The 27,616-nt window shown below is 38.7% G+C and overlaps 1 protein-coding gene across 4 annotated transcripts in view; it reads left to right on the top strand.

The window, feature by feature from the left end:
* The first annotated feature begins 8,029 nt into the window (after positions 1 to 8,029).
* Positions 8,030 to 27,616, top strand: part of LOC129728240 (2,3-bisphosphoglycerate-dependent phosphoglycerate mutase-like) — a 37,741-nt gene continuing 18,154 nt past the window's right edge. Inside the window, exons 1-2 of one of the 4 annotated variants that reach the window (XM_055686673.1) lie at positions 8,030 to 8,178; positions 8,378 to 9,506. The gene's annotated coding sequence lies outside the window, so the exon portion shown is untranslated. Of the gene's footprint in view, positions 9,507 to 27,616 lie in introns of all 4 variants that reach the window. The other 3 variants (XM_055686666.1, XM_055686698.1, XM_055686658.1) reach the window with 3 other exon arrangements.

Genomic DNA, 27,616 nt, shown 5'->3' with positions numbered 1-27,616 from the left:
TTTTTCCAGCATATATTTTCAAAACGCAGAATTTCTGAAATATCTGATATCCTTGTTTTTTTTTAATCTTATTTTCGTACTTTACTCGTTGAGAAAAATATGAAAATATGAGAACCCATTGCAACCCATTTTTTATGAGAATAAAGAGTCCAATGAAAGTCGTTGTAAGCTTTGAAATGTGCTTGTTGAAACAACATGGTAATCTATGAATTCACATTGAAGGAACTTTTCCGAAAAGGACTTTTTAGAACGTGCGAATTCCCAAATTTGCGGTAAATTAAAATATTTGCTTTAAATTTAAAAACATTCCATCAAAATGAAAATACTACCAAGATCCAAAATGGTGTCTTCAGATGAGTTTTAGAGGATTGATATGTTACATGGTCGATCCGTTTCCACTAACCTGCTGGAAACCACTTCACTTTGCTTGTGTGGTATGGATCGTGGTCCACAGATTGATGCTGCCTACACGGACCTAAAAGCTGCTTTTGATCATGGATTACTTTGTGCTTAATGAGTCAGGTTCGGAACACCATCTGGATTGGTAAAATGGCTCAGTTCTTATCTGCGCAACCGACAGATCGCTGTTAAGTTGAGAACGTCGCAATCTGCCTAGTTTAGCAATAACTTTGGTGTTTCTCATGGCAGTATTCTTGGACCACTGTTCTTCTCTTCGTACATAATTGATATTACTGAAGTTCTACCACTTGACTCACGATTATTGTACGCTGATGATACTAAAATACTCCAAATTATTTAGAACCATGATGATCGTTAAACGTTAGTCACAACTTTGTGATGTTCAGCATTTTTAAATGTACCGTATGCATGTTCTAGCGCAAAAAAACAGCCTTTGTTGTCTGACTATTGTATTGCTGGCGGCACTTTCTTTTTCTCGTAGCGACTTTGTCACTGATTTGGGTGTTTTGTTGTCACATAAAGGCATACGCCCTTTTTAAAAATAAGTATCGAAAAAACATTAACGATGGTTACTCTGGTAGATCCGATGAAAAAGAAATAAACTGGGAGCGGGCCTCTCATTCATAAGTTACAATCGGAAGCTGCAAGTTGATATATTTTAAAGTGCAAAAGAAATCTATTCCTGGTGGTTTTGTAAGTGCTTCCTAAAAAGGATTATTTGGGGATGTCTGGTTTCCTTCCCGACTGTGGGAGACTTTCCGGATTGAAGTGGTTCTGCTCGGAGTTCTGCTGTTTGTGAGCGGTAACTTGGTTAGAGGCAAACCCAAGTTTTTCGGGGCTACTGTGCCCAAGTGATTGTTCTATAACTAGTACCTAAATCTATCTATAATAAATATATACAAAAACTGGCGACAAAGAAAAGTGATAAACGATATATTCCATGTCGATTTCCAGCGATTTTTTTTTTTTCATTAGTGTTGACCTTCGTTTTTATGCAATTTCGCTGAGTGGGAGAAAAAGTTCTAGTTGGCTATTCACAGTGCTAGCACAGAACCACAGAACGGAAGGTCAACTTCAGGTATATGATCGAACAGAAAGTGCACACAAAAAGGACTGAAAAATGACAATTGTATTTTCTGTGCTCTCGGGCAATATTTATTTGTCGTGTACGTTTATGCCGCTTTGCCAGTGGTATAATGTGGCATAATTTATTCGATGTTTTGAATTGACGGTTATTTCAACAGTTTAACCCGTTTAATACAATCTATTACGTTCGATGCAAAAACGTTTTGGGTAAAATTCGCAATTATTCACATTTGTGGAGTTTGTCATATTACAATAGTGTAACGAAGGTATCGTAATCGACAAATGTTGATTTGAAACACGAACAACAATCAATGTTATTGAAAAATCGTGCGTTTTAAAACGTTAATGTTGCAATTCTTCAATTTACAATTGTACCATGTGTCATAGACGGCTATTTTTGAAAATTGTTAAAATTTAAAATGCAGCTCGTGAGTTTTTTTTTTCAATTAAAGAAAGTACTTTGAGTTTTTAAAAATCATGGCACAGATGGATTTTTTAATGCAAATTTTCCGAATATTTATAATAAATGAATCACATTTTTATTCGAAAATGAAATTTATAAACTATTTTCATCCTCTTATAAGATTATATTGAATGTTTTGCCGATTGACTCTAGTCCATTATGGAGAATATAGATTTTCTACTCATTGATGTGACATGCGACATGCCATTTAAATAAAAATAAGCTGAATGAGGTTAATTAAAATCAGGTTAGTTTCTAGAGCAACGAATAATGCGATTGTAAGAGGTACCGGTTTCATTGTGCAGTCTTTTTTTTTAAATCTGATAAAAATCTAATCGTGATTTGAAAAAATGCGCTCGAGCAGGCAGAAATCAGTAAAAATCTGCACACATTTTGAGAAAGTCATAGGAAAAAAAAATGAAGTTAACCTTCCCGCATAATCAATAACCATAAAACGTGCCTAACAACTAGTTCGGGATATAGTTTCGACTGTATGGGGTATCGTTAAACCATATGGATTATCATCCGTTTATGGTTATTGATTATGCGGGATGGAGATTGAAAAATACCGCACATACCTGCTATTCAAAACAAATCATCGTTTTGCTGACAAATCTGGTATCTTTGCTGACAACCGAAAGTGACAACCTTACAGAACACTAAAAAAGGATCGAAATGCGTCGTAACCTGAGAATACTCCGAAGTAATCAATGTCATTTTTTTCGAGTAATCAAAGGTAACCATCAACAATCAATGACAAATAAACTCAAGTACGAGTAGTAAAAATTTATTTTATCATTTAGCCACTTTTCGGGTTTCTTGCATGCATTTGAATGTCGTTCCATTTTGACATAAGAGCGCTTTTTAGATGGATGAGGGCCCAACTAACAAACCCCCGACTAAGGAGCAACTGGTAAGCGAATCACCATTGTATATCAATAGTGCCTTACCTCTAGCGTTCGTTCATATATGGAAACATTCGTATAATACATAACGCGCTCAGGGGAGAGGTGGAGGAAAGGTATCCAGCGAAGTGTTACACTGCATAAGACCACCATGCAAATTTGCGTTACTTAGTTGATGGGGGTTTTGAAAATTGCCAAATTTCACGTTACGTAATATACGAATATTCTTTAAGAGGACTCTAAACGAGATGGTAATTAGAGACTTGAAACAAAAGATGCGACTCTCACTTTATGTAACTCGTGTTAATAATCTGATTATTTTCACAGTTAAAAGGAGTAGATTACTGAAAAACAATAAAGGAACAGTTCTACAATCATCTATGCCAGTATCTGAGTCAGCTGTTTTGAAGAATGCTAGGGGCAAGACACTGCGTAACCCAATAGGTGATTAGTATTGTGAGTTTCACTGAAACTTGTTCGCCGCGCTATAAACCGCAACTCTGAAACCAAATGCCCTTCTTGGTTGCAGAGTCGATTTTTTTTCTTTGGGACACTAAACAACAGCCAAAATTAAATCTACCTGCTTTGGCAACCCTTTCCAAAATCAAAACAAACTTCGATTCTGGCAGCACACTGAAGGCGACAGCAGGGGTGCCAGGTTTACAGATTAATCTAACATAAATTGATATCATAATGCTTGAAACAGAAACCACAAAGTGAGCATATGATGCGATAGATTTTCCTCTGGTGATTAGTAATCCTTTTTAGTCTCCACTGTCTCCAGCAGTGATTTCTTCAAAGATTTTCCCGATACTTTAACAATGAAGGTTGATGCAAATTAAAACAGCATACATCTGGCAACTCAGCGCGGCCTTTGATTCAAGCGCGGTGATTGGATTAGACCGCGTTCAGTTTTGGGCAAATCTCTTAATAATCCCAACAAAAAGAAACAACCGGTGTCATCTTGCAACCTGGATAGCTCAACCCAACGCGTGAAAGTCCTTTACTAGTTGGACTACGAATTTAGTGCAACGAGCTAAATTCGATTGTATTCATTGTTACTAAGTGTTTATCGTTGCATTTTCAGACACTCCTCTAGTTACATCAAAATCTTTCTCATCAAATCTTTGAATCTTCAAATCTTTGAATCTTTCTCATCGAATCTTTGAAGTCATACTATCGTTGTTGCGATGTTGGTGTATAGAAACATAGTAAAACGGTATGTCAAAAGTACAACCGGCTATATTGCAAAAAAAATGCCAAAGAATAAAGTTGTTTATTAAAACAACCGATGACCAAAATTCATCGCATCTCATAATATACTATTTCGATGCATTCAAATTATAAATCCGGTAAAGCTACATACCTTGCTACTGATATTCATTCATTTTAGAAGCAATTCACAACTTGAAACACATGAATTTGCGATTTTCATTTGCTTAGTTAGTAAGAATCTATTAACAAGTAGAAAAAGTTATTTGCTGTCGCTTGGTGATGCCTCGTCTTCAACCGTACAAAATAAAAAAACGCTTCCCCGCTCGTGCCTACTTGTTGATCAAACCGTTTCACCATGTCCTATACGCTATGGTTGGGAAGTTAATGTGATAAATAAATGATAGATATTAATATCTATATCAACCATTACCGAAATATTTTTCATGAAATAAAGTTGTCAAGCCCCTAGAAATAATGTGTTTTCCTTCTTACAGATGCTTAGCAGGGTTAACCTGTAGTGTTTTCGCCGACAGATTTATACCAGTGTGTTTGATTGATTTCGATAAAAGTAGTATAAATTTTGTTTATTTTCCGTGTAAAAAGCGTTCTTTCCACCCCTAGGGAGCGCTGCAAAATTCACTGAGCACTTAGCAGTTTTCGTATCACAGATGACCTTCCGTTCTGTCACAGAACGGAAGGTCATCTGTGATACGAAAACTGCTAAGTGCTCAGTGAATTTTGCAGCGCTCCCTAGGGGTGGAAAGAACGCTTTTTACACGGAAAATAAACAAAATTTATACTACTTTTATCGAAATCAATCAAACACACTGGTATAAATCTGTCGGCGAAAACACTACAGGTTAACCCTGCTAAGCATCTGTAAGAAGGAAAACACATTATTTCTAGGGGCTTGACAACTTTATTTCATGAAAAATATTTCGGTAATGGTTGATATAGATATTAATATCTATCATTTATTTATCACATTAACTTCCCAACCATAGCGTATAGGACATGGTGAAACGGTTTGATCAACAAGTAGGCACGAGCGGGGAAGCGTTTTTTTATTTTGTACGGTTGAAGACGAGGCATCACCAAGCGACAGCAAATAACTTTTTCTACTTGTTAATAGATTCTTACTAACTAAGCAAATGAAAATCGCAAATTCATGTGTTTCAAGTTGTGAATTGCTTCTAAAATGAATGAATATCAGTAGCAAGGTATGTAGCTTTACCGGATTTATAATTTGAATGCATCGAAATAGTATATTATGAGATGCGATGAATTTTGGTCATCGGTTGTTTTAATAAACAACTTTATTCTTTGGCATTTTTTTTGCAATATAGCCGGTTGTACTTTTGACATACCGTTTTACTATGTTTCTATACACCAACATCGCAACAACGATAGTATGACTTCAAAGATTTGATGAGAAAGATTCAAAGATTTGAAGATTCAAAGATTTGATGAGAAAGATTTTGATGTAACTAGAGGAGTGTCTGAAAATGCAACGATAAACACTTAGTAACAATGAATAAATCGAATTTAGCTCGTTGCACTAAATTCGTAGTCCAACTAGTAAAGGACTTTCACGCGTTGGGTTGAGCTATCCAGGTTGCAAGATGACACCGGTTGTTTCTTTTTGTTGGGATTATTAAGAGATTTGCCCAAAACTGAACGCGGTCTAATCCAATCACCGCGCTTGAATCAAAGGCCGCGCTGAGTTGCCAGATGTATGCTGTTTTAATTTGCATCAACCTTCATTGTTAAAGTATCGGGAAAATCTTTGAAGAAATCACTGCTGGAGACAGTGGAGACTAAAAAGGATTACTAATCACCAGAGGAAAATCTATCGCATCATATGCTCACTTTGTGGTTTCTGTTTCAAGCATTATGATATCAATTTATGTTAGATTAATCTGTAAACCTGGCACCCCTGCTGTCGCCTTCAGTGTGCTGCCAGAATCGAAGTTTGTTTTGATTTTGGAAAGGGTTGCCAAAGCAGGTAGATTTAATTTTGGCTGTTGTTTAGTGTCCCAAAGAAAAAAAATCGACTCTGCAACCAAGAAGGGCATTTGGTTTCAGAGTTGCGGTTTATAGCGCGGCGAACAAGTTTCAGTGAAACTCACAATACTAATCACCTATTGGGTTACGCAGTGTCTTGCCCCTAGCATTCTTCAAAACAGCTGACTCAGATACTGGCATAGATGATTGTAGAACTGTTCCTTTATTGTTTTTCAGTAATCTACTCCTTTTAACTGTGAAAATAATCAGATTATTAACACGAGTTACATAAAGTGAGAGTCGCATCTTTTGTTTCAAGTCTCTAATTACCATCTCGTTTAGAGTCCTCTTAAAGAATATTCGTATATTACGTAACGTGAAATTTGGCAATTTTCAAAACCCCCATCAACTAAGTAACGCAAATTTGCATGGTGGTCTTATGCAGTGTAACACTTCGCTGGATACCTTTCCTCCACCTCTCCCCTGAGCGCGTTATGTATTATACGAATGTTTCCATATATGAACGAACGCTAGAGGTAAGGCACTATTGATATACAATGGTGATTCGCTTACCAGTTGCTCCTTAGTCGGGGGTTTGTTAGTTGGGCCCTCATCCATCTAAAAAGCGCTCTTATGTCAAAATGGAACGACATTCAAATGCATGCAAGAAACCCGAAAAGTGGCTAAATGATAAAATAAATTTTTACTACTCGTACTTGAGTTTATTTGTCATTGATTGTTGATGGTTACCTTTGATTACTCGAAAAAAATGACATTGATTACTTCGGAGTATTCTCAGGTTACGACGCATTTCGATCCTTTTTTAGTGTTCTGTAAGGTTGTCACTTTCGGTTGTCAGCAAAGATACCAGATTTGTCAGCAAAACGATGATTTGTTTTGAATAGCAGGTATGTGCGGTATTTTTCAATCTCCATCCCGCATAATCAATAACCATAAACGGATGATAATCCATATGGTTTAACGATACCCCATACAGTCGAAACTATATCCCGAACTAGTTGTTAGGCACGTTTTATGGTTATTGATTATGCGGGAAGGTTAACTTCATTTTTTTTTCCTATGACTTTCTCAAAATGTGTGCAGATTTTTACTGATTTCTGCCTGCTCGAGCGCATTTTTTCAAATCACGATTAGATTTTTATCAGATTTAAAAAAAAAGACTGCACAATGAAACCGGTACCTCTTACAATCGCATTATTCGTTGCTCTAGAAACTAACCTGATTTTAATTAACCTCATTCAGCTTATTTTTATTTAAATGGCATGTCGCATGTCACATCAATGAGTAGAAAATCTATATTCTCCATAATGGACTAGAGTCAATCGGCAAAACATTCAATATAATCTTATAAGAGGATGAAAATAGTTTATAAATTTCATTTTCGAATAAAAATGTGATTCATTTATTATAAATATTCGGAAAATTTGCATTAAAAAATCCATCTGTGCCATGATTTTTAAAAACTCAAAGTACTTTCTTTAATTGAAAAAAAAACTCACGAGCTGCATTTTAAATTTTAACAATTTTCAAAAATAGCCGTCTATGACACATGGTACAATTGTAAATTGAAGAATTGCAACATTAACGTTTTAAAACGCACGATTTTTCAATAACATTGATTGTTGTTCGTGTTTCAAATCAACATTTGTCGATTACGATACCTTCGTTACACTATTGTAATATGACAAACTCCACAAATGTGAATAATTGCGAATTTTACCCAAAACGTTTTTGCATCGAACGTAATAGATTGTATTAAACGGGTTAAACTGTTGAAATAACCGTCAATTCAAAACATCGAATAAATTATGCCACATTATACCACTGGCAAAGCGGCATAAACGTACACGACAAATAAATATTGCCCGAGAGCACAGAAAATTCAATTGTCATTTTTCAGTCCTTTTTGTGTGCACTTTCTGTTCGATCATATACCTGAAGTTGACCTTCCGTTCTGTGGTGCTAGGCTAGGCATGAGTTCAGTGGCCTTCATTGCCGTGCCGCATAAATTTCGTGCTTCGTGATTCGCGAAACGAAAATCCAACACGCGGATGGAATACTCGGGTGCCATTTTGTTTTTTTATGCTTAGTGAAAGTGGCACTCGTTGCATAACAGTTATATTTTTTAAATTATAATACTCATTGTGCGTATACAATGAGTCTATCAGATTGATAGAAAAACAATTAAATATTTTTATTTTATTTGAGATTCAACACAAAACCATTTTGAATACGTTATTAATACTCCTTTCATTATTTTAAGGTAAAAAGTGAAAGGAGAGAGGACAGGTGCTTCCGAAGACAAAGGATATTAAGGACATATAGCATATGGAAGACAAAGGATTTGTCGCAGATTGCCATGGAGAAACCCTGATCATCTGCCGCCATACGGAAGCCTTTGTCTGCTAAATGCCCTCTTCGTCCACAACGGTATCAGCGATTATTGCAGACAAACGCAAGCCGCACGAACTATGGCCAACATAAATCTGTTCGTCGGATAGCCCTGGTGTATAATCGACTCAACAATCTTAATTTATTTCTAGTATAATTAATTGATGTGCATAGTTTGTTTTGATTTTATTTATATTATCTGTATCGGGCTATTGAATCTCTGTTTATGTTTTTTCCCCTTTGTAAGATTCTGGGTTTTTGTCCGGGTTTGTTCCGGGTTTTGTTTTGTTCTGGGTTTTTGTTAATTTAATTCAATAAGTAATCAAACAATAACTATATAGTAGATAAAACATTTTGTCATCTCTCATTGATCGGACAGTTCAAACTCTCATCACTAGCACATGAACGATTTTACAAACAAGAGAGAAGCAGAGTTAGGGAGAAAACCAGAGAGTAGATGCGTTCGTTTGTTTTGGGTTGCTTTTGTTGGAAGCCTTCCTTCCGTAGCGGTAACTATCGTACCGAATGAAGATTCGACTGCTGTTGCGTTGAATTGGAATGGCGCTGGAATTGTATGTACAGGTATCGGAAAGAAGAACGCGAAGGTGTGGCGACTAGGAATGTTTTTGACTCTTGCTTCGCTGTGAATCATCATCATCATCAACATCAGTAGCAGTAGCAAGCAGTAGGCAAGAGCATGTGCTCTGCAGTGAAGACGCCGAGTGCTACGATTTCAGCTCTGTGAGTTATTTAGTACTCAGTGTGTGTGTGATGCAGCAAAGAAAAGTTAGTTTTTCCTCGGCATATATCAATCATCGATTGTCAGTTTTCATTTGACGGTAGGAAGAAGTGTTTGCGGAAAAATATTAGACGAACAAACGGTATACAATACATAGTAGGTACAAGAAGCTTGGTATAGTTTGTCTCGTGCTACGCAGTTGTTCTGTGTGCCTTTCTTGGTGTTTTGACGGCAAACTCCAGAGCATACCTCCGGGAGAATCGTGAGTAAAAATAACACCGCATTCATTCTATCTAGCCGTACGTTTTATACTCAACACTAGAATATTGCGACAAACAATTTTAATAACCTCGGATACCCAACTAAGCGGTGCTCACCGGTTGTAAAAATATGTCGTCATTCTAACGAATAAATTAAATTGATTTGCTATCATAATAGGTCGCTAAATAACAGGTCTAGCAGAGGCAGAGTAGCTCCTTCCGGTGCTTCCGTGCTAAGGTTTTGTTATCTGCGCGATAGCAAGCGTGTAAAGTTATTTGTGGACGAACGTTTCGTTTGATTCCGATATGTACTACAGCTTCGGTATTACATTGCATTTGAATGACCTTCACAATAGCTGTCAGGTCACTGGCACGAAAAAGCAGTGATTTAACATTACGTATGGTTGCTTCTTGTTGCGAGGTAACTACGTACTTTGTAGTTTGTTGGGTTTTGTGTCAAATGCTTCGCTTGAAGGAAGGAGTTAATAAACCAAGTGATTAGTAATTTTTCAGTTAGAGTGAAGATCCGCAGGTCGAAGCCAGAGTCTATGGTATATAGAGTCGCGCGAAGAGAAAATCTATCGTTTCGGCAACACAGTTTTTGTGCCGTTTGTTGCCAAGAACTATACAGTTCTGTTTTTCACCATGCAGAAGCGAATATCATTTTTTGAAATTCTTCACAAGGTACACAGTTTTGAAAGATTACACCGGTGGTGTTTTGTTAAATTTAAGTGAACCAGTGTACAGGTTTAATGTTGGATTAAAATGTGTAAGTAAAACTTCGGAAAAACACATATTCTTTATTACGCTCAATTACGACACTTTTCATCCACTCCTAATATTATCACCTTGTTTATTTACATTGCTCGATTGGTACCCTCGTTTGACACTGATTTGGTTCCTTTGGTTTCATCTTTGCGGGACTCTTAAACATAGACTCTGGTCGAAGCTAGCCTCCGTTGGGATTCGAAATGGTTCTATTTTTTTCGTCAATCGACATTGACTGGTACAAATACATAATAACATAAATCGTAATAAGCACATCAAGCCATGATTTAGGCACCCAAGAATTCAACTTTCAATTTTGAAAAGCCATTCAATTGTGAAAAGTTATTAGTTTAAAAATTTAGGCGAATTCATTGGAAACAGGAAAAAACTTTAATTGTGGAAAACGGCTTAAGCGGCTATTACACGAAGCAAATATTTGCATAAAATGACAGTTATTATTTGTTTGTCCGTATAATATCAAAATATTATTTGCGAAAAAATATTTGCTGTTGTATTTGCTAAATAAAATATTAGCAAAGGTTTGCTTCGTCTAATATCTTTCTTTGCTAGTAAATTTACGACTGAGCGAATATTTGGTTGAATTTTTTCTTTGGTCATACTGAAATAGGGTATGAGTAAACTACAGCAAATGAGTATCAATGTTTCAAATCAGTTTTTCACGTAGCAAACTAGCCAGTGCGATATATTATAATATGATTGAAAAATTATTTATTTAATACGATAAATTTTGTTCACTCAAAACGATAAATAGTGTTGATGTGCAAAAAAAAACTAATTGATAATTTTTGAGACTGTAATTTACGGGATTGTCTATGGTTTGTGTCCGTGATAGCAACGTGAAAACCTTCGTGTGTTTATTTTGTAATTTTGAATTCACTGCTGCTATTAATTGGACTGCATTGAATGCGAAAACCATTCCACCAATGACATAATTTTGTTTGACATTGGTTCAACTTGAAGATTAGTGGTAGTTTTATTGTCGTTTTTGTATTTTAAATACTAAGGCTGATACAAATTTTGACTAGTTTTTATGTCCACGGTTATCAAAGTTAGCTAAGGGGAGGGCAAAAAATGAATAACACTGAGAAGAAAAAAAAAAGGAATAGCTTTCATAAAAAATTGTGTGCAAGTTACGACGTTTGTAACTTGCATGCAAAAGTGTGTTGAAAAATATCATATTATTATCTTTATTAATTATTTGGCTTGCCTTTTGATAACACATTCACTGTCACTGGACTTGTTTGTTGCTAAATTAAACATATACGCTGTCGAAAAGTCAATAATATGAACAAAACGGCTTGAACTTTTTTGAAGTAGAATACTTCTCTCAGGAAGTTCGGCTACATAGGGATGTGAAATGAAAATCTAAAACCGAAAAAAGTGAAAAATATGTCCAATTTCAAATGCTAATAAATCGGTTAGTATTCGATGGATTTCCTTCGTTCTTGCAGCAATAGATTGGAAAATCTTTTAAGATTCTTCCAAAATGAAGATAATTGTAATTTTATTATTCAAACTATTGTACTATTGAAAATAGTTAAGCCTTGTCAAAACGGAAAATTAGACTTCTGACTGGTCGTTATAAGATTGCTTTCCAAGCAAGGTCGACATAATCATATACCTTGCAGTTTAAAATATGCTATTTGGCCTATATAAGAGCCTGTATCAGCCGAAGCCGCTCATAAAAGTTCTAGAAAGCAACAACAGTAGTCGTCCTCCCTTAGCAGCAGCACTAGCAGTGCAGTGGATACCAGCGATAGTGGATAGCGGCCACAGCTGTGGCATAGCAATTGATAGCGCACCAGTTGCAGCGGATCTCAGCATCGATAGCAGCTAGGCCAGCTGATGAAGGGGCAGCGGATACCAATGGTAGCGTATAGCGGCCACAACTGTGGCATGGCTATGGATAGCGTAGTAGTTGCAGCGGGTATATCTGACCATGAAGCATTTATGCAATAGTTGAATGAAAGTTGCAATTGCAGCAATCACCCTTTTTCAAGGCTACTAAATGTATTTGGAAGAGCATAATGAATGGTTATTATTAAACTGCAACTGAGGTTTGATGCTGCTGAAAATGCACAGCAGTATGATGTTTATTACGATTTGTTGATACTGTGCTTAACAAGCGGTATATACGAAACGAATCTGATTTAGAAATGACTGACACGCAAGCAGCCGGGTTATCTTTCTTGTAAAAGTATTCTACTTCAACCTTGCGGTCGTGGCTTTGCACACAACCCTCCTGTGATTTTTTTTCCTCTTCCAATTCTCAACATTTTTAAAGGGGGAGGGGGGGTGACATAAAATGAAAATGAAGCTTGTATCGGCCTAATTATTAATAATACAAATATCGAAAAAAAATAAGTCCTTCTAACAATTTTATCTAATAAACAAAACAATTATTACACAAAATTTTAATAATTTATTTATATACGACCATATTGAAAATTAACTTCTCCTTCATGTACAAAATATTGGGATAATCCATCACGTGTTTGTTTGCCTTTGTTACCTGTGACAAAAGTGCGACATACTTCGAGTGGGTAAAAGCTATTCTTCATATTGTTAACTTTACGCCAATCACCATCAATGACACTTCTTTGATCGTCGTAGCGATCGACCATCGTAGGATTAAAATAAATTCTGCTTCGCATCATAAGGTACCTAGTTGTGGAGAGTGATTCTCATTAAGTATTGGAAAGATTTCTAACCTTTATAATTATAATAAACACTTCCTGAATGTGCTGGGGCTTTCATCACGATGTGCTTTCCATCTATAGACCGATGCAATGAGGAAAATTCCATCTATTGTCGTAATTTTCAGTCAATTCCGGCCAGTTTTCTTCAGTTTATGGAAACTATGACATAAAAAACATCGTTAATTGTTGAGCTAAAAGATGTTTGAGAGAATTTTACCTCATATGATCAGGCTTCAAAGCTTTGTATATTGCGTCACAAACTTCGGGAATTATTGTTGATTGTGGGATACGATAGAGATATTGTAACGACATGAAACTATCACCTGTTGCAACCAAGCGCAATGTGAGAGCTAGCCTTTCACCGGCAGAAATAGCTTCTCACATATTTGAATCCAGCTTTTTGATTAACGGATATACCAATTCCAAAAGGGTGTGAAAATCGTCTATTTTCATGCGCAGAAAGTTCTGATATAACAGCGGCCCCTCATCTTCGAAGAAGTTGATTGTAGAATCCTCGGTCTTTTCGTCGTTTCATCCAATCACGCACCCACACACTGCGCAACCGACAACGTTTCCGATTCTCACAATTTTCAATGGTGAATTGGCAAGCATGACCAAAACGCAAACCAACAGCGAATCTTCTTCGAAATCAGCTATTTCCACTTAAAACAAAATATATAATGTCAAACACTACCGTTATTGAACCAAAACCACTAAAACACAGAAACAATGTTTTCGATTGACAGTTGAATTATTGTGCTGCGAATAAAAACTAGATTTGCTTCATATTTTTCGCATCGTGTAATAGCATAGCAGACGAATTTACCATAAAATGAACAAAGAGACTTTGCTAGCATTCAAGCAAACAGGTTTTGAGGTAAATATTTGCTGTAGTGTAATAGCATAACAAATATATTTGCTCGTAGAAAAAATTTGCGCAAATAAATCCGGTATCAAAAATAACAAATATTTGCTTCGTGTAATAGCCGCTTAAGACCTTACGAGAATGCTCACTGAATATAGATTCCACACTGGTGACGAAGTAATCGCCGGATTAGAAGCCTGTTTCTATTTTTTCGTACTACCAAAATTATATCAAAAAGTGAAAAAATAGCTATATAGCCTTAAAGGCAGCCATCTTGAATAAGCAAAGCAAAGCAAAGCAAAGCCTCGGTGCTACATTCAACAATTACGGGGCTAACGATACGATCCTATTGACACTAACAGTCTCTCCCGAGCCGAGACTCGAACCTACGGCGACTGGCTTGTTAGGCCAGCATCGTACCTTCAGATCAGCTGGGAGGGACAAAGGGCAAATCATGAATACTAACGGCAAAAAACAGAATTTGAGGAGCGTATGGTACGGTAAAAAAAACACTTAAAGTGATTAGAACCAAATTTAAGCAGGGTATCGGCTCTATTATCGTCAAGTTTGTTCAACTACCGTCCGGGAGGCTAATGAAGTCATAGAGAACTAATCTTTTGCAGGAAGATGTTCTTCATTATTAAGAACTATCATGCATTATGAAGAACTATCATCATCAAAGGCTTCATTTTGAGCAAGAAATCAATTCACAAACACAGTTCTGTTTTATAGAGCAAACTCTTTTGCATTTTACCATTGAATTTTGCACTAGAATACTAGTTCTATTAAAAATTTTATGAATCAGCATTTAAAAAGGTAAGTTATACAAATAATGTTATAACTTGAAATAATGAAGTTTGACTGTCGAAATGCTCTCGTTGATACTTTTAAAATTGACATGTGGTATTCATCAGCTTGGTTCATTAAAACTGTCCGCAATCTTTGACGCTAGTCGTTGAGCATAAGCGTTGATGTAATTTCTAAAACCTCTTTCTTCGCCATTTTCTGTTTTTCGTCCAGTTAATAGACCAGTAAAGTTTACTCATACGGGATTATATCCGCGACAATAAAATGTGCCCGTTGTAGAATAAACGTTGCGTTGACTCACGGTGTCTGATGGTACCATCGCATAATTTTATTTATCCCGACCCAGAAGATAAGACAGGAAAAAATAGCACACTTACGTTCAACAACGATCCGGGTGACTGGTCTGGTCTCTTTCGGGAGATAACACCGCCATTCTCGTCGCTCGTTTTCCGCGCCGGTACTGTCCTGGGAAAGAAGAAATTTATTTGTTTTGTTTTGCTTTCTCTAAACATTTTTCAAGTAGCGTATATTGTAATCGTATATTTAAAACGCGCACCAGAAAGTATGGACACACTTAAAAATAAATGAATAATGATGTTTTGATTTTTGAATTCCACATTCCACATTCACTTGAAAAAAATAGTGTTCTTGAAGTTTTCAGCTGTATTCAGTAGCGTAGCTGGGGGGTGCGGTTGGTGCGGTCCGCACCAGGCCCGCCACTCAAGGGGGCCCCAAAATCTTGCGAACACCGAACCGGTCTAACTGCCCATCTGAACTTAACCTCATGTATTTGTACTCGCCACTCTGCTCTCGTGATCCACACGGACAAAGTATACGTGATACCGGTGTTCATTGTTACCATGATTCGTGATTTGACTGACGCCGAAGTTGAATGTTTTACGATCGCGCAAAACATTCGATGCAACGTGGAAACGCGCAACGAAGGAGCGATTTTCTGCAATCCTCTGAAAACCAGACTTAGTAAAGCACGCACCGCACTAGAAGTGGAACAAAAATTGAGCTCTTGCTTGCTAGGTATCACGCACTTGAGCTGGGTGCTTCGGTCGATGATTCGGCACGCGAAGAATGAAGAATACCACCAGCACCACAGAGCGGATATCTCTTCGTTGGTGCTTTTCTAAAGTTACAAATATTTAGGAAGCTAAATAAGAAGTTAGTTAAAGTTACGCTGTCTATCTGTGTTGCTGTGTGGCTAACGAAAACATGAACCAGAGCGAGGGAAATAATCTGCGTACACCCGAGACTATATGCACTCGAAAACAGTTGGCTCTAAGTTAAAGTTGATCAAGTTTCTCTAAGTTAAAGTTGATCAAGAACTATTTGAGGTCAACGATGAGTAACTTGAGATTAACATACCTTGCCAATTTATCAATCGAACGTGAAATCACTGATTCCATTGATTTTGAATCTGTTATTTCTGATTTTGTCAACCAAACGGCTCGGAAAGTTAGTATCTAAATACCTAATTTTTGATTTTGCGGACAACGGAATGAATAAGTAAAAAAAATCTAAGTTTTTTGTTTCTCTCAATTCCTTTTATGGAAGAAAAAACTGCCCAGTCATTTTTATTGGGGGCCCACATTTTTGTTACCGCACCAGGCCCACCAAACCATAGCTACGCCACTGGCTGTATTAGCTATTTTTTCATGTTTTCTAACGTTTGCTTTTACTTATTGACGAATTATGTTCTTTTTATAATAAAACTGGACAGAGGAACACACAATTGAAACCTTTAGGGAATTAAAGTTGAAGATACTTGGTAGGAGGAATGAAGCTTGGTAGCTCTCTCTGAGTAGTGCTATTGCTAATAATAGAAGTGCGGAATATAGCAGACCGACCGGACAAATATAGCAACAGTTTAACGTTTCTGATCGCAATGATAAGCTCATAAGGAAAACATTTGTTTGAACTAAGATTGTTGCAATCGTTTACTTAATCTCTAAGAAAATTGAGGGTTGTTATTTTCATACTTTTCTACATAACCTCAAAACCAAACGTCCGTGTATAATGAAATTCAATAGTAATTATTGCAGCAACTAGACCTTTTACACTAAGACTGGTAAGCGTGACTCTCGTACATACATATTCGGAACTTTTGAAAGCTAGTCCCAATTGATTTTGAAATAGCCTCCACAATCGAAAAATGTTAATAGATTCTGAAGGGGCGAGAAAACTGTCGAATCAAGAATGTTGGTAACCAATATGAAACTACCAAAGACGCAGTCCTGCTGTGTTGAACAGAGAAAATTATCTCCGAATTCGGGACATTATGGTGATTTTTGTTATCGAATTGGTTAATAGAAAAATGTTCGTAGAGTTTATCTTGAAATACGAGTGCAATACGAGTGCATTTGAGTTCGCTGCATGACACCAGAGACATCAGAGAGCAAAATTTATTTCCAACTGCTAGGTAGGCAGTGTTGTGATATCTATAAAAATCGTCAGCAATTTATTTGACCAAATATTTGTCTATTCATGGAATAGCTTCTATTACGACGACGACGAAGGGGCAAATTATCTGGTCTAGAGTATACTGTTTGTTGGTATGTTTATTGTGGGTTGTCGTGACTCGAACCATTCGTGCTGGCAGGCATTTTGATCATCACTTTGTTGATTGTAGTAAAACGGCCATAAAATGGTTTCTCAATTGATTTCCGATTGGTAATTGCCACTTTGCGACTTTTCGCATCACCCTGACCTACATTAATGGCGTCCGAGTTGAGCGGCTCGCATTTTCGGTACTCTATCAGTTTGCGCGAAGAGTCGACACAAATGAAACTTGGAACACTGAGCAATTCCACAAAAAATCGGGTAACCATTTTAATCTACCACTTTTGACACTGTAAGCTGTAACTTATTGTCATAAATTTTTATTTTCAGAGTGTTAATATTTTTCGGAAAGACAATCTACAGATTATTATCTACAACTTTTTCGAAAACATCTCACCTATCAAACAAACCGTTTTGGCTCTGAAAATATTTGTAATCATCAATACTTTGTTTGCATTGCGTTTTTACATAGCTTCCTAAATATTAGTCGAGATTTGAAAAACCTTTTGCCTATACTATCTGCGCAAACTTTCAGCAAAATCAATTAAGAAAATATTAAAACTTGGACACATTCCGCGTCGAACACTCGACAGAAACGGACGTGCAAGGTGGTCGTTCTATTACAATCCGGTCCGTGTGTACGAATAGCCAAACAAAAGAGTGTATTATTCGCGCTAAAGGCCAACTAGATTGTGAGTTGTGTCGATACGTTCTGTACCCGGCTCACAACTTTGGCTGTATTGGTGCAAAATACCAGCTGAAGTTTTGATCTGTGCACCGTGAATAGATCTTTTTAATCCAAGCCCATCAGTTGACAGTCGAGTCCGTGTCGCTGTGCTGAGTGATCTCACACCCGGCTCACTGCTGGTGGCTGTATTGGTGCTGCTGTACTGGTGCTGCTGGCTGCTTTGGGTGCAGCTTCGAACGATCGGACAACCACTGCTGGAAGGAAGAAGTAAAGAGGTACGTGTTCTTGTCGGCGCTAGTGCGCTACATTTAGCGCAATGGATATAGACCCCTCGCCTCCCGTGCCACCATCCCCGAACCCCCCTGACCCTGACCCTTCTGTTACCCCCTCCCCTGTTCATTCTCCAGTCCCCCCTCGCCCCAGGCTTTACCCGGACGGATCTCAACAAGGCAGCTATACTGTTTATTTTCGTCCAAAGGCAGGAGTGAATTCAAAGCGTTTAAACATACTGCAAATTGCTAAAGACCTGACGAAGGGGTACAAGGCCGTGACCGAAATTTCCAAGGTCCGACCTAACAAGCTCCGTGTCGTGGTCAGTGATCTGGCACAGGCCAATGCTATCGCTTGCTCTGAGCTCTTCACACGCGAGTATCGCGTCTACATACCCGCACGAGACGTGGAGATCGACGGTGTCATAACCGATTCGAGTCTGTCTGTCGAGTGTATCCTAAAAAGCGCAACCGGTTGCTTCAAAAATACCGAAACACAGGCGAAGATTTTGGATTGTAAGCAATTGCGGTCCATGTCTCTCGTCGGCGGTAAAAAAGTTTACACTCCGTCAGACTCGTTTCGCGTTACGTTTGCCGGATCTGCACTCCCTAGCCACGTCTCGATCGACCGGGTTCGTCTGCCTGTGCGATTGTATGTACCCCGTGTTATGAATTGCACCAATTGCAAGCAGTTAGGCCACACAGCCGCCTACTGCTGCAATAAGGCACGATGTAGCAAGTGTGGGGAGACTCATGCGGAAGATTCTTGCAGTGTTAATGCTGAAAAATGTATTCACTGTGGGGAAAACCAGCATGAGCTCTCCACATGCCCGGTGTACATGCAGCGCAGAGATAAAATCAAGCGGTCACTTAAGGAGCGTTCAAAGCGTTCTTACGCTGAGATGCTGAAGAAGACCGTGACCACTTCTACCATAACATCGAACCCCTTTGATCTGTTGCCCTCTGATGAAACCGATTCTGACGATTCATCAGCGGGAACATCTTATGCCAATCCTGGGGAGTCTAGGAAGAGGAAAAATGTTTCTTCTCCTAAACTTCCCCGTAAAGGTCCTAAGATTTCCCAAAGTGTAATGAAAAGTACGAACAAACCAAACAGTGCTGCGGAAAAACCGAAGCAAACTCCTCCTGGGCTTGCAAATTTAAAGTCCCAGAAGGAGTTCCCAGCACTGCCAGGAACATCTAAAACCCCAGTTGTTCCTTTTGCACATCCAGTTGATGAAACAAACTCTGGATTAGTGAAATTTTCTGACATTGTGGACTGGATTTTTGAAAATTTCAATGTACCCGATCCAATTAAAATTTTTCTTACAGCATTCCTCCCAACAGTTAGATCATTTTTGAAGCAGTTGACTGCCCAATGGCCCCTCCTTGCAGCGATTGTATCCTTCGATGCCTAATTCAACTGCGTATATGAAGGATTCTATCTCTGTCTTACAGTGGAATTGTAGAAGTATTTTACCAAAAATTGATTCGTTTAAAGTTTTGATAAATAAAAACAAATGCGATGCATTTTCCCTTTGTGAAACTTGGCTTACTTCAAATATTGATCTCAACTTCCATGATTTCAATATTATTCGCCTTATTCGCCCCATATGGAGGAGTACTTTTAGGGATTAAAAAGTGCTATTCTTTCTATCGTATTAACCTCCCCTCGATTCCAGGCATCGAAGTTGTCGCATGTCAAATGACAATACAAGGTAAAGAGCTTTGTATTGCCTCAATATATATTCCTCCCAGAGCACAGATTGGGCAACGGCTGCTCTTTGATTTAATAGAACTTCTTCCCTCGCCACGTTTGATTTTGGGAGACTTCAACTCTCATGGCGTGGCTTGGGGTTCCCCATACAATGCTAACCGCTCCTCTTTAATCTATAACCTTTGCGATGACTTCGACATGACTATTTTAAACAACGGTGAAATGACACGTATCCCGAAACCTCCAGCGCGCCCAAGCGCTTTGGATCTATCCTTATGTTCGACGTCGCTACGGTTGGATTGCACATGGAAGGTAATCCTTGATCCTCACGGTACCGACCATTTGCCTATTCTTATTTCAATTAATAACGGGTCAACTCGCATGCGACCAATTGACATTCCGTATGACCTCACACGGAATGTCGATTGGAAGTTATACGAGGAAATGATTTCAAAAGCGGTCGAGTCGATTCAACATCATCCACCACTTGAAGAATACAACCTCCTCGCGGGCTTGATTCTCGACGCCGCGTTGCAAGCCCAAACGAAGAAATATCCCGGCGTAACGATCAAAGAACGGCCCCCCACTCCGTGGTGGGACCAAAAGTGCTCCGATGTCTACACGCAAAGATCCGACGCGTTTCTGACCTTCCGGGATACAGACGATGCCGACGACTTTAAACGTTATTCGGAGCTTGATACCAAGTTTAAAAGCTTGACTGAGGCAAAGAAACGCGGATATTGGCGTCGGTTCGTAAACGAGACGTCGAGGGAGACATCAATGAGCACTCTTTGGAACACAGCCCGAAGAATGCGGAATCGCGTAACGGTCAACGAAAGCGAGGAGTCTTCAAGTAGGTGGATATTTGATTTTGCCAGGAAAGTATGTCCGGACTCTGTTCCTGAGCAAAACATTGTTCGCGATGCGTCTCCGGGCCACGACGCGATTGAATCACCTTTTACGATGGCAGAATTTTCAGTTGCCCTCCTGTCCTGTAACAATAACGCGCCTGGGTTAGATAGAATCAAATTCAACTTGTTGAAGAGTCTACCCGGCAATGCCAAGAGGCGCTTGTTGAACTTGTTCAATAAGTTCCTGGAGCAAAATATTGTACCGCAGGATTGGAGGCAAGTGAAGGTGATCGCCATCCAAAAACCAGGGAAACCAGCTTCTGATCACAACTCTTATAGGCCGATTGCAATGCTATCCTGTATCCGGAAATTGATGGAAAAAATGATACTCCGTCGTTTAGACCATTGGGTCGAATCAAATGGTCTACTATCAGATACTCAATTTGGCTTCCGCCGTGCCAAAGGGACGAATAATTGTCTTGCGTTGCTTTCAACAGATATTCAGCTGGCGTATGCTCGCAAAGAACAAATGGCGTCTGCGTTCTTGGACATTAAGGGGGCTTTTGATTCCGTTTCTATTGACATTCTTTCGGGTAAACTTCACCGACAAGGATTTTCTCCAATTTTGAACAATTTTTTGCACAATTTGTTGTCCGAAAAGCACATGCATTTTACGCACGGCGATTTGGCAACTTTTCGCATTAGCTACATGGGTCTTCCCCAGGGTTCATGTTTAAGCCTCCTTCTTTACAACTTTTATGTAAATGACATCGACGAATGTCTGGCAAACTCATGCACGATAAGACAACTTGCAGACGACAGTGTAATCTCTGTTACAGGAGCCAAAGCTGCCGATTTGCAAGGACCATTGCAAGATACCTTGGACAATTTGTCTGCTTGGGCTTTACAGCTAGGTATCGAATTCTCTCCGGAGAAGACTGAGATAGTAGTTTTTTCTAGGAAGCATGAACCTGCTCAGCTTCAAACACAATTAATGGGTAAAACGATTTCTCAGGTTTTGGTACACAAATATCTTGGTGTCTGGTTCGACTCTAAAGGCACCTGGGGTTGTCACGTGAGGTATCTGATGAAAAAATGTCAACAAAGAGTGAATTTTCTTCGTACAATAACCGGACAATGGTGGGGAGCCCACCCAGGAGACCTTATAAGGCTTTACCAAACAACGATATTGTCTGTTATTGAATACGGGTGTTTCTGCTTCCACTCCGCAGCAAACACACATTTGATCAAACTGGAGCGAATACAATATCGTTGTTTGCGTATCGCCTTAGGTTGCATGCAGTCGACCCATACGATGAGTTTGGAGGTCTTAGCTGGAGTACTACCATTGAAAAACCGCTTCTGGAGCCTGTCTTCTCGTATTCTTATCAAATGTGAGGTCTTGAACCGTCCCGTGATTGAAAATTTTGAAAGGTTAATCGAACTTAATTCTCAAACCCGTTTTATGACATTGTATTTCAATCACATGTCCCAAAATATTAACCCTTCTTCGAATATTCCAAATCGTGTCGACTTATCAAATACTTCTGATTCTACTGTGTTTTTCGATACATCCATGATAGAAGAAACTCGTGGAATCCCGGATCATTTACGCGTGCAGCAGATCCCCAAAATTTTTTCAAATAAATAAATATCGAAACATCAACTACGACAATATGTACTACACTGACGGATCACTTCTTGATGGGTCCACTGGCTTCGGTATCTTCAATAACAATTTAACCGTCTCCCATAAGCTCGATAATCCTGCTTCTGATTACGTCGCAGAATTAGCTGCAATTCAGTACACCCTAGGGATTATCGAAAAAATGCCCACGGACCATTATTTCATCTTTACGGACAGTCTCAGTTCCATTGAGGCTCTCCGATCGATGAAAGATGTTAAGCACTCTCCGTATTTCCTGGGGAAAATACGGGAACATCTGAGTGCTTTATCCGAAAAATCTACTCAGATTACCTTAGCGTGGGTCCCTTCTCACTGCTCGATACCGGGTAATGAGAAAGCGGACTTTTTGGCTAAGGTGGGCGCAACAAACGGTGATATTTATGAAAGACCAATTGCCTTTAATGAATTTTTCGCATTTGTACGTCAGAATACGATCATCAGTTGGCAAAATTCTTGGACCAAGGGGGAACTGGGAAGGTGGTTACATTCCATAATCCCCAAGGTATCGACGAACCCGTGGTTCAAGGGGTTGGATGTAGGTCGGGATTTCATTTGCGTGATGTCCCGGCTTATGTCCAATCACTATAGATTTGACGCGCATCTCCGTCGTGTTGGGCTCGGGGAGAGTGGTATCTGTGCCTGTGGTGAAGGTTATCACGACATAGAGCACGTTGTTTGGTCATGCCCTGTATACCGTGACGCCAGGTCTAGATTAATAGCTTCCCTGCAGGCCGAAGGTAGGCAGTCGGCTGTTCCTGTTCGTGATGTCTTGGCAAGCCGTGACCTATCCTACATGTCCCTTATATACGTTTTCCTGAAATCCATCCACGCCCCAGTTTAGTCCTATCCCCTTCCGCCTACATCCAACCAAACGACAAGAACACGTTAAGACCCCGGATCCGGAATCAGCAACTAGACCCGCACGATACTCTCAGGCCCCGAGGGAGACAACCCAATATGCCAGTCCGTAATATCTTGGCCCAGCAGCGGAACATATTCAATATGCTGCTTACCTATGGCGATGGAAAACCATCAAACAACAAATCAGTGCTTTTCATGCAAAACATTCTAGCTTAAGTTAGATTTAGTTTCAGCTCGTAGTCGGCAGCGAGGATAAAAAATTTGCTCTTAGTTATTAAGATACTTTAGCAAGTAAGCTACCAGATATAATTGGCGCCGTTAAACATTGAATTGTATTTGTGCCGTGTCAAATAAACTATAGATGAGGAAAAAAAAAAATAAAACTTGGACAGTTTTTTGTGGAAGAGTCGTTGCGATTATTCTACCACTGGCGAACGCGTAATGTCCCTGAATCACCGAAAGTGGTTAGGGGCTATCAGTCTAATAGGAATAAAACGTCTTTTTTCCTTGCCTAGCAGTGAAATCTATACTGTGTAACACGTGGAAATACTGGTTCCATCGGGAATAAAAAGTGATACAGTGGAAATTTGCTGGCCATTGACTGAGAATCGAAAATGCAAATTACTTTCGATTATGGTTTTGAAATGTTCTTTTTAATGTAATTTGATACTATCGATGTGTTCAAATAAAAATACACACTCGATAAAATTCGAATGAGATTTTTGCAGTGTGTTGAGTGTTAGCGCTAGTTGGTTGGTTCCCAACGCACAGCTGCGTGTTCGTTAGAAATGATTAGTTCAAACTCTTTCAATATTTCTATTTAAACGAGATTTAAGGTGAAACGGGATTGTGGTCTTTTCCTATACAATTTTGAGGTTAGAGTTTTTTTTACTTTTGAAGTTTGAGCGTAAAAAAATCGGCTTCCACTAAATAAACAGCACTCATATTGCTACTTCAGGCATGCAACAGTTGTGAAAACACTTAATAAAAGTTTCATGTAGGTAGTCTTCATAAATCAAGAGAAAATTAAATTGCAAAATTCGAGTTGATCGCGACCACGTCCCGTTTCACCTTAAAATTGACGATTCGATGTCTCAACCCAGGCTTGAAGCACTTCAGACGAACAACCTGGCCACGTGCATTTTGTTAAAGTTTTCAAACTATTCTTATCAAATACGCATTCCGTTAAAAAAAAATCCCATGGACATGGAATCTCTTTTTTTTTTCAACAATATATAGATTTCAGTTATTTGCGTTTGCGTTTTAATCAAACCAACTTGGAGCTATATTTTTTCTCGAAAAAACGTGAAATACCATTTTCTACAGGACCTTAGATTAAAGTCTCTTTAAACTGATGGCTTGCAGGAAAAAGTATTTTTCAAAATTTTATCTTTCTAAAAAACAGCGAAAAATAAACCTCAGTCGTTGGATAATGTATAATCATGATACTTCAAAATATTTCAGAACAAATGAGTCTTTTAATAGCTGAAGAGTAATTTGAAGTATTTGGAAATCAATTTGACATGATGCATGTGATATAATAAAACTGCAAAAAAAAAGGAATTGTTCTCAAAAATTCTTAAATAGTAAAAAAATTCTATCACCTCAAATACACGTTTTTTTTGGGTTGTCGCTTTCGCTGGGCTTTCGAAGTCAAAGCTATTTTTGGTTTCAATTCGAAATTTGATTGGTTATCCGAAATGATGATAATTGAACAAAATTGCCAGTGTTGTACTGTTGTGAAATATAATAACACCTTTTGGTGCTCTACAATTATGTGATTGCAGTAGTTAAGTTTTTCATCATGTGTAACAAACGTAAAACTGCAAATTTCAGCATTTGCAAGGCAAGAAAAATTCAACATTGCCTCAAGAACGTGTTGGTGACCCTTAGAAAGGCCGTTTGTAATTTATACTCTTTCTCGTACTGGATGGCAGTAGATAACAGAAATGAAGCAAATATCATATATTTTTATATTCCTAGAAATCTTTTAAATTCTAGCATGTTAAAAAAACAAAACGAGGATCGTTTAAAACGTGATGACTTACGCTAGTGCGTCTCAAAGCAAAACGGCTCTACCGGTCCGGCTCGACGGAGTGTCCACAAGAAATCATTTTTTGTACATCCGTATTACGAAACTGAGACAAACTGTGGGAGATTGAAATTGAAGCGAGGCTATTCAGAAGACAGATCTAAACCAGAATAAAATGAGATTCATTTTTCGTACATTAGTATTGCGACATACGAATTAAAACTTTTCGAACGTTGAAGAATGGTAAAACTGGAAATAAAGGAGTGACTTATTTATTATGTCAGTGCGGATAGTATAGGTGATTTGATCACGGTGCAATTTCTCGAACGTTGGAGAATGATATAACTGGAAATAAAGAAGTAACGCCTCCATTACCAGTTACAGCATTCTCCAACGTTCGAAAAAATTATCATGTCAGAGCGGATTTCGCACGCGATCTGACTATGAAGCATTTATGTGATAATTAAATGAAAATCACAATTGGAGTGATTGGCCTCTTTCGAGGCTACTACATGTATTTGGAAGAGCATAATGAATGGTTATTATTAAACTGCAACTGTGGTTTGATGCTGCTGAAAATACACAGTAGTGTGATGTTTATTACGATTTGTTTATACTGTGCATAATTTTATTTATTTTATTTTATTTTATTTATTTCTACCATTTATCTGACCAATGTCTTAATAAATATTACAATATTAGAGTTAAGTTCATAAAATGTTCGTTCTTTTAATCTTCTGCACGAATTTATTCACGGATTCGTTGAAGTCAAACAAGTGCTCAACACAAGCAAATGCTCTTACACAGGCGGTGACGGGCTCATTATAACCGAACGATGTGCGATGAAAAGGGGTCTGCAGAAATCCAGTTGAACGCAGAGCGCGTTGTGATGCACGAAAGTTCACGAGAGACAAAAGCTTCGGTGAGTCGATTTCTCCATGGAGTAATTTAGCTATAAACACAGCTTGATGCAATCGGCGACGGTGCTCAAGTGTATCAATTCCGATCAAGCGGCAGCGATCTGGATACGGAGGTAAGTTAGCAGGATCACGTCAGGGGAGCTCACGTAATGCAATACGGGCGAAGCGTTTTTGGATACGCTCAATCCGCAAGTTCCAAGTAAGTTGGTGAGGAAACCAAACCAGATTGCAGTTCTCGACTAGTGGGCGTACTAATGAACAGTAAAGCGCTCTTAGGCAGTGCGGATCATTAAAATCACGGGCGAGTTTAGATATGAAACCAAGCTGGCGTGTAGCTTTCGAAATTATCGTTGCGTGATGTAGGTGGAATGTAAGTTTAGTGTCAAGAAGAATACCTAGATCCCTTACATGATCAACCCTCCTTAGTTCCAATCCGTCGATGCGATAGTCGAAGATAACAGGGTTTAAAATACGATGGAAGGTTATAACTTCGCATTTGGTTATACTAACCACAAGCCAGTTTTTTCGACACCAGCTGGTAAATACATTCAAGAAATTTTGTAGACGACGGCAGTCTTCGATAGTTCGAACTTCCAGAAACAACTTCAAATCATCTGCATACACCAGCTTGCAGCCATCACCCAGCAGCAGTGTCACGTCATTGAAAAAAAGTGCAAATAGCAAGGGCCCCATATTACTTCCTTGGGGAACTCCTGACTTGTTAGTAAACTGCGATGAAATACTAGAACCCAGTTTTACGCGTAGAACTCTTCCTCGTAAATACGAGCTCAACCATGCAACGAGCTGGTGGGAGGCACCTAGGCGTGAGATTTTACGCAGGAGTATTGAGTGGTCCAAACGATCGAAAGCCGCTTTGAGGTCGGTGTATATCGCATCAACTTGAGCTTTTTGTTCCATCTGTGAGATGCAAGACGAAGTGAACTCTAACAAATTGGTACAGACTGAGCGGCCCGGCATAAATCCATGCTGAGTGGTTGAAATATAGTGCTTAGTGCAGGAGAGCATATAACCGCTTATTATGATCTCGAATAGCTTAGACCCAGCAGAAAGGCTAGTGATGCCACGATAATTTCTAACGTTTTGCCGGTCGCCGGATTTTAAAACGGGAAACATCAGCGACTGCTTCCAAACTGCAGGAAACTTTCCTTGCGTAAAAGACTTGTTAAAAATGTGGCATAACGGAACAGCAAGAGTGGTAGCACAACGACTAAAAACAACAGCAGGAATTCCATCAGGACCTGCCGAATATGACCGTTTCAATTTTTTTGCTGCAGCCAATACCATATCGGTCGTAATCGTAAAGGTACTTAGGTCGACTAAACCGGGGGGAACACC

The sequence above is a fragment of the Wyeomyia smithii genome, chromosome 1, assembly GCF_029784165.1.
Source record: "Wyeomyia smithii strain HCP4-BCI-WySm-NY-G18 chromosome 1, ASM2978416v1, whole genome shotgun sequence".
Taxonomy (NCBI): Eukaryota; Metazoa; Arthropoda; class Insecta; order Diptera; family Culicidae; genus Wyeomyia; species Wyeomyia smithii.
This window is presented reverse-complemented; position numbering and strand designations above follow the sequence as displayed.